The sequence below is a fragment of the Tuber melanosporum genome (genome assembly GCF_000151645.1).
Source record: "Tuber melanosporum whole genome shotgun sequence assembly, scaffold_178, strain Mel28".
NCBI classification, from domain to species: domain Eukaryota; kingdom Fungi; phylum Ascomycota; class Pezizomycetes; order Pezizales; family Tuberaceae; genus Tuber; species Tuber melanosporum.
The window spans coordinates 97,987-104,431 of record NW_003298839.1 but is presented as its reverse complement, the minus strand read 5'-3'; positions in this window follow the sequence as shown (position 1 = coordinate 104,431).

Below are 6,445 nucleotides of genomic sequence, written 5' to 3'. Positions count from 1 at the left end.
AGGGTCCGATTTTCTTGTAGTCCAGTTTCTTTGATGGTCGTGTCGTATGGATATTGCTTGGTATTAGCCATACCATATCTCCTGGTTGTATGTTCAGATCAAGTCTTCGGTGCTTATCGTATTGTTCTTTTTGCTGTTGTTGTTCTTGACTCATCTCGTATTCTAAGGTTTCGTGTAGTTTTCCCATATCCGCTTTCTCCGGTATCACATCATTAATCATATGATATGTGGCCTGACTTTATGGATGTTGTCCATAATTCGCGAAGAATGGTGTTGTGCCAATCATTTCTTGCTTTCCATTGTTGTATGCGAATTCGGCCATTGATAACAGCTTGTACTAATCATCTTGCTGATAGTTGACGTAAGCCCTTAAATATTGTTCGAGTATTACATTTACTCGTTCCATTTGTCCATCGGTTTGTGGGTGGAACGCTGTACTCATTCTGTTTTGTATTCCCATTTCTCTGGTTACTTTTTTTGTAACATGTTCGCAAGGTGCTAATCACGTTAACGGTTATAGATACGACAGTTGGCAGGTGGCCTGCTCTTCTAGAGAGGAGGCGAGAGCTGAGAACCAAAGGAGGCTTCGAGGGTGTACTGAGGAACGAAGAAGTAACCGTTCAACCAAGGACATTGAAATACTGTCTGTCGAAGTCTGCCTTTTCTATCGTAGAAACAGGCGGTCTTTAAATACACAAATCTGTTTATGTCTAGCATGAACGAAACTAATCAAAGGTATCAATTGATACTCTTTGGTAAAACTCCTTAAGTATCAAAGCGATACTTAAGCAAAACATAAATCAAAACCAAGTATCAAACGATACTTAAAACAAACCAAGTATCAAAGCGATACTTAAAACAAAACATAAAACAAAACCAAGTATCAAAGCGATACTTAAAACAAAACATAAAACAAAACCAAGTATCAAACGATACTTAAAACAAACCAAGTATCAAAGCGATACTTAAAACAAAACATAAAACAAAACCAAGTATCAAAGCGATACTTAAAACAAAACATAAAACAAAACCAAGTATCAAACGATACTTACAACAAACCAAGTAGCAAAGCGATACTTAAAACAAAACATAAAACAAAACCAATAACCGAGTACCTGTACCGGTTACATTTTTCCATAGTCCCGATGTGAATAGTGTTCCTGAATCGGTGATGATATTCTTGGATAGGCCATGAAGTCGGAAGACTTCTCTGAAGAAGGTTTGTATAAAATCCCTCGTGTTGATATCTTTTCTAACCGGAGTGAAATCGCTCATTTTGGTCAGATGATCCACCATGACCAGGATGCTATCGCAATTTTCCGATGTGGTAGGTCCGTGATGAAATCCATAGTAATTGTTTCTCATGGTTGTTCGAGAACTTGGTTTGATTTTAGTAATCCGTATGGTGCGTGTTTAGCCGTTTTCGTTCTTTGGCATATGTCGCAGTTTTTGACATATCGTTTGACGTCTTCGCACAGTCCTGGTCAATAGAATGGCCTTGTGATAAATTCAGTGGTTTTAGCTGTTCCTCCGTGTCCTGCCATTCGGATATCGTAGTGTTGTCGTATAATCTTTGTCCTTATCTCCTCTTCTTCCGAGATCCATTGTTTTCAGTCGTACCACATATTTCCGTCCTTCCATTGGCATAAACCTAGAGCAATTCCTTTCATCTCTTTTTTTCCTTTCTCCAAGGCTTTTCTTATTGTCTGAATTGTTTTGTCTTTCTCGTTTGCGTTCTCTATTCCTCTTTCCTCCGTTGATATGAACTGGATAACCTCCATTGCCTCGAAGTAGGTTTTTGGTAATAGTGTTCGTGTTTTTTGTTTGATTCTTTCATCTTCTTTCGTTTGTAGTTTGTCACTTGCAATCCTCATGAGAGCATCTGGCTTTCCACTTTCTTTGCCTGGTCGGTTTTCGATTTTGAAGTTGTATTTGCTGAGGTGTTCCATCCATCTTATCGGGTGGTCGTTTAGTTCTTTTGTAGTCATGAATGGCACCAGGTTCTTGTGGTCGGTTAGAACTCGGACTGGAGGGTCGTTTTTCGAAACGTATCTTCTCCATTCTTTTAATACTTGAACTATTGCTAATGGTTCTTTGTTTGCAACATCGTAGTTACACTCTGCGGGGGTCATTGTTTTGGATCGATAGGACACTGGTCTCCATGTTCCATCTTTACATTATTGTGATAGTATGCCTGAGCATACATATTTTGAGGCATCCGTTTCCATCATTGTCCTTCTATTTGGGTTGAAATGAATCAGTATAGGTGCCGATGTTAGATGCGTTCGTATTGCATCATATGCTTTTTGTTCGGTTTCTCCCCATTCCCACTTTTTGTCTTTCTTTGTTAGGTTATAGAGTGGTTTTGCAAGCCTGCTAAATCCCTCTATGAACCTGCGATAAAAGTTGCAGAATCCCATAAAGCATTGAACATCTGTCTTGTTGTTTGGTTTGGCCCAATCCCATATGGCCACTGTTTTAACAGGGTCAACCTTGACCCCATTTCGATTGATAATAAATCCAAGGTATTCTGTTTCTTCCTTATGGAATTCGCATTTTGTTGGTTTGATCTTCATTCCTGATCCTTGTATTGCGGCCATGATATTACTGATATCTTTTTGGTGTTGCTGTATGTTTTCCAAGTATATGAGTACATCGTCCAAAAGTACGATACAACATATGTCGAGGTATTTATTAAGTACTTTGTTGATCCATCTCTGGAATGAAGACGGTGCGTTGGTTTGCCCGAAGGGCATAACCAAGTATTCGAACATTCCGTATCTTGAGGCGAATGTAGTCTTCCATTCGTCTCCTGCCTTGACGCGTATATTATAGTATGCGTCTTTGATATCGAGTTTGGTGAAGTATTTTGCTGACCATAGTCTGTCCAGTGCTTCTCTAATCAAGGGTAGCGGATATCGGTCTTTCTTGGTAACCGAATTGAAGGCTTTGTAGTCCACACAAACTCTCATTTTTCTGTCTTTCTTTTTGACGAATAGTATTGGGGATCCTCCTGACGCGAAAGAGGCTCTGATCCATCCTCTCTTTAGGTTTTGCTCGATGTACTTCCTAAGTTCTTCAATCTCGGCTTCTCCTAGGAGGTATAACTTCTTGTAAGGAATCTCTTTTGTCTTTCCCGTTTTTTCATCTTTGTCAACCTGAATTTCGTGATCAATTCCTGGTCTTCGAGGTGGTAGCTCCGCAGCTTCCTCTTCTTGGAATAGATTTGTGAATTGCTGATATTCTTTTGGAACCAATTCTTTCCATCCTTTTTTGCTTTGGTATTTTTTGTCCTGGATTGCTAGCTCTCTGCTGATGTTGATTTTTGCTAGAACTGCTTTCTCGTCTTCGTATGTCCATTTGAGAATTCCTGTGGTATCTCCTCTTCGATAGTACTGTCCAAAGGCTTGCGCTGTGATCTCTTTGATCTCAATTCTTTTTGCTGTAGCGAGCTGGCTTTGGTCTGTGCTTCCAAATCCCTTATTTCCTCTTGTGGTTTCTTCCAGTTGATCTACTTCATGCAGATCCTTTTGGTTGATTTTTTCAATTATCAACTGTGCGATTCGATCGCCTTTCTGGACTTGGTAGTCCTCTTGGGATAGGTTGGCCAGGACCACTTTGACTTCACCTGTATAGTCGACATCGATCACCCCTGCCGTGGTCATGAGCCGATGTTTAACCGCTAGACCACTGCGGGGGGCTATCCGTCCATAGGTGCCTTCAGGCAGTCCAATAGCTATTCCCGTCGCTATAGTTGCCTGCCCGTTGGCCGGTATCTTGATTCCTTTGTTGGCATATAGGTCGTGTCCTGCTGCCCCTTTGGAACCCTTGGTAGGCACTTTTGCCTCTTGGTCCAGCTTTTGTATTCGGACTCTCTTATCTTGCCTTATCTTGGCAAACTTTCCATGCCAAGCTTCTTCTTCCGCTTCCCGTATCGGTGTTGAGTAGACCACAGTCGAACTGTTGAGACATCGTGTCGCACATATTTCGCTTGTAAAGGTCATCTTGTTCTCAACCCAATCGATCATCAGATTATGCTTTCGTAACTATGGCATCCCTAGGACTATCTCATGGTTTTTCAGATCTGCTACTTGGAAGGTTGCCGTTTCCCTATGGCTGTCAATGTCCATAGGTACTGTCACCGTATGGGTTATAGGACCCATAGCGCTGGGTTTTCCATCCTCTAAGTAGACTTGTCTTGCTTTCTTCGCTTGTTTGGTGTGGAGGCTGTATTTGTCGCATATTTCTTTGTCGATGAAATCTTCGGTGGCCCCAGAGTCGAGCATTGCATATATTGTTGTTTCTGTGTTTTCTTCGTTGTATATCTTCATTTTGATCATTATGTGATCTCCATCTTCTTCCCCTCTTTGTGTGTGTAGTGCCGTGTAGTAGTTTGCTAATTTGATGGGTTTTCCAGGTCCACATCTTGGGTCTCCCAGACCACCGTTTACTAGGGACCCTTGCCGTTTTCCGCCGGTGAATCTTCTGCTAGCATTTCGTGGATGCTGCTCCTGTTTTGATTTTGGAAACAATTATTTCCAGAAGCTCTGTTTCCTTGGTAGCCATTGTCCGGTCGGCTTCTGCATTCTCGTATCCGATGTCCTGCTTTTCCGCACCTTAGCCAGAGTTTCCCATTCATCCTTCTGGCGTACTCATCCTTAGACAGGTTCAGAGCCGGTCCTGCTCTTGATTTGTCTTGCTCCAATTGCTCGCCTGGTCGTAATGCTCGACTTTCTTCTCCAGGTGCTTGTGGTTTGAAGGTCCCATCCACATTCCTGGATGATTTTACCACTCTGTGCGCTATAATGTTTTCCGATTTGCTTCGAACCATGTTTAATTTGCTTTCTTTATCTATTGCCCATCTTGCAAATCATTCGGCTGTCGTATAGTGCAGGTCAGAGATTTCCCATGCCTCTCGGTGTCTCTCGCTGTAATTTCTCAGGAGGATGATGTAGAGAGTAGCATCATCAAACTTGGCCTCGGATTCCAATAGTCGGCATTCATTCCAGTATGTTGAGAATGTTTGTTTTCCTTGCTTGAGTTTTTCTAGCTTTCGTCTTGCTGTTTCTTTGGCGTTGGGATCTCCAAATTGTTAGAAGAGTGTTGCCTTGAACTCTTCGTATATGACCAATTCCCTCTGCTTCCTTCTATCTTCGAAAGGCATGATCCATTACCCCGCGAGTCCTCTTAGCAGAGATTCCACATATGGAATCTTGATCTCATCATGTTGTTCTCCATATCCTTTAACAGCAAAATATCCTTCGCATTGTGCTAAAAATATTCGTAGCTTATCTTCAGCTCCTTCGTATGTGTCGGGCTCCTTTGCTTTTGGTGGTTGGACATTTCCTGGCCCTGTATTTCGCGTGGCTGCAAGAAATGCCTGAAACTGATTTTCAGTTATTCCAAGTATGCTGGTTCCTGGTGCCGGAGCGGCTGGGGCCGGTGGCCCAGGTACTGCGGATCCCAACATTCTCTCAGGTCGTGGAGTTCCAGCAGGAGAGCTATCGACTGGTGATCCTTTCTCTGGGGTTACTGGGCTTGCTGCTCTCGAGGGTTCTGCTGAGACGTGATCTAAGGTGTCACTGAATCCTCCTAGATTAAGATTTTAATTGTTGATATCAATATCTTCTTCCCTATCTGGGTTGAAGGATGCCGTCTTGTATCGTTTATCATCGCACTAGGTGACGCTTTGTAATGTAACGATCACCTTTTAGATAGTTAGTTCTTGGCGATGGGGAACGATACTTATCTTTTCTGTTTCCTTCATTCTTTGTCTTACGATAGCTCTAAGCCTCTGCCTACGTTACCGAAAGTACCAGAGTTTTGTCTTCTATCGGAAACCCCTATCGTAAGCTTTCTCTCACTCGTCTTCGTGACGAGTGCTTTTTGGCGTAATGATAATGTTGCAATAAAGATAAAGATCATAAAGGTTTTTTATATTCGTTAAAGTAATAAGTAGGAAAAGTACTTGGAACAAAGTGTGCAGAATCTATCTTCCTCGGCAGCATCGGCCTCATTATATAATATTCTTCCCGCCAGTAGTCATGTGACCTAAAGTGGTCACATGTGCAAAACCAAATCATAATAAACTAATCATGTGACCAAAGTGATTACATGCTCAAAACCCATGACCTTATAGCGAGGTCATGTACAAAACTCCTAAACCAATCATAACACAACAAACAAGTCATATGACTCGACTGAGTCATATGCGCGAAACCCATGACCTCATAATAAGGTCGTTTGCAAAACATAAATCATATGTGCAAGGCTTACCCGTAAGGCATACTCGCAAGGCATACTTGTTAGGCGCACGTCCCATGACTCATACTTGAGCCGTGTGTGAAAGCATCACAAATCCCACACATAACAAATCATATGAGCCTATTGAGTCATATGTGTGAAACAATAACATACCTGTGACTTATAACTATGCGTCACGTGA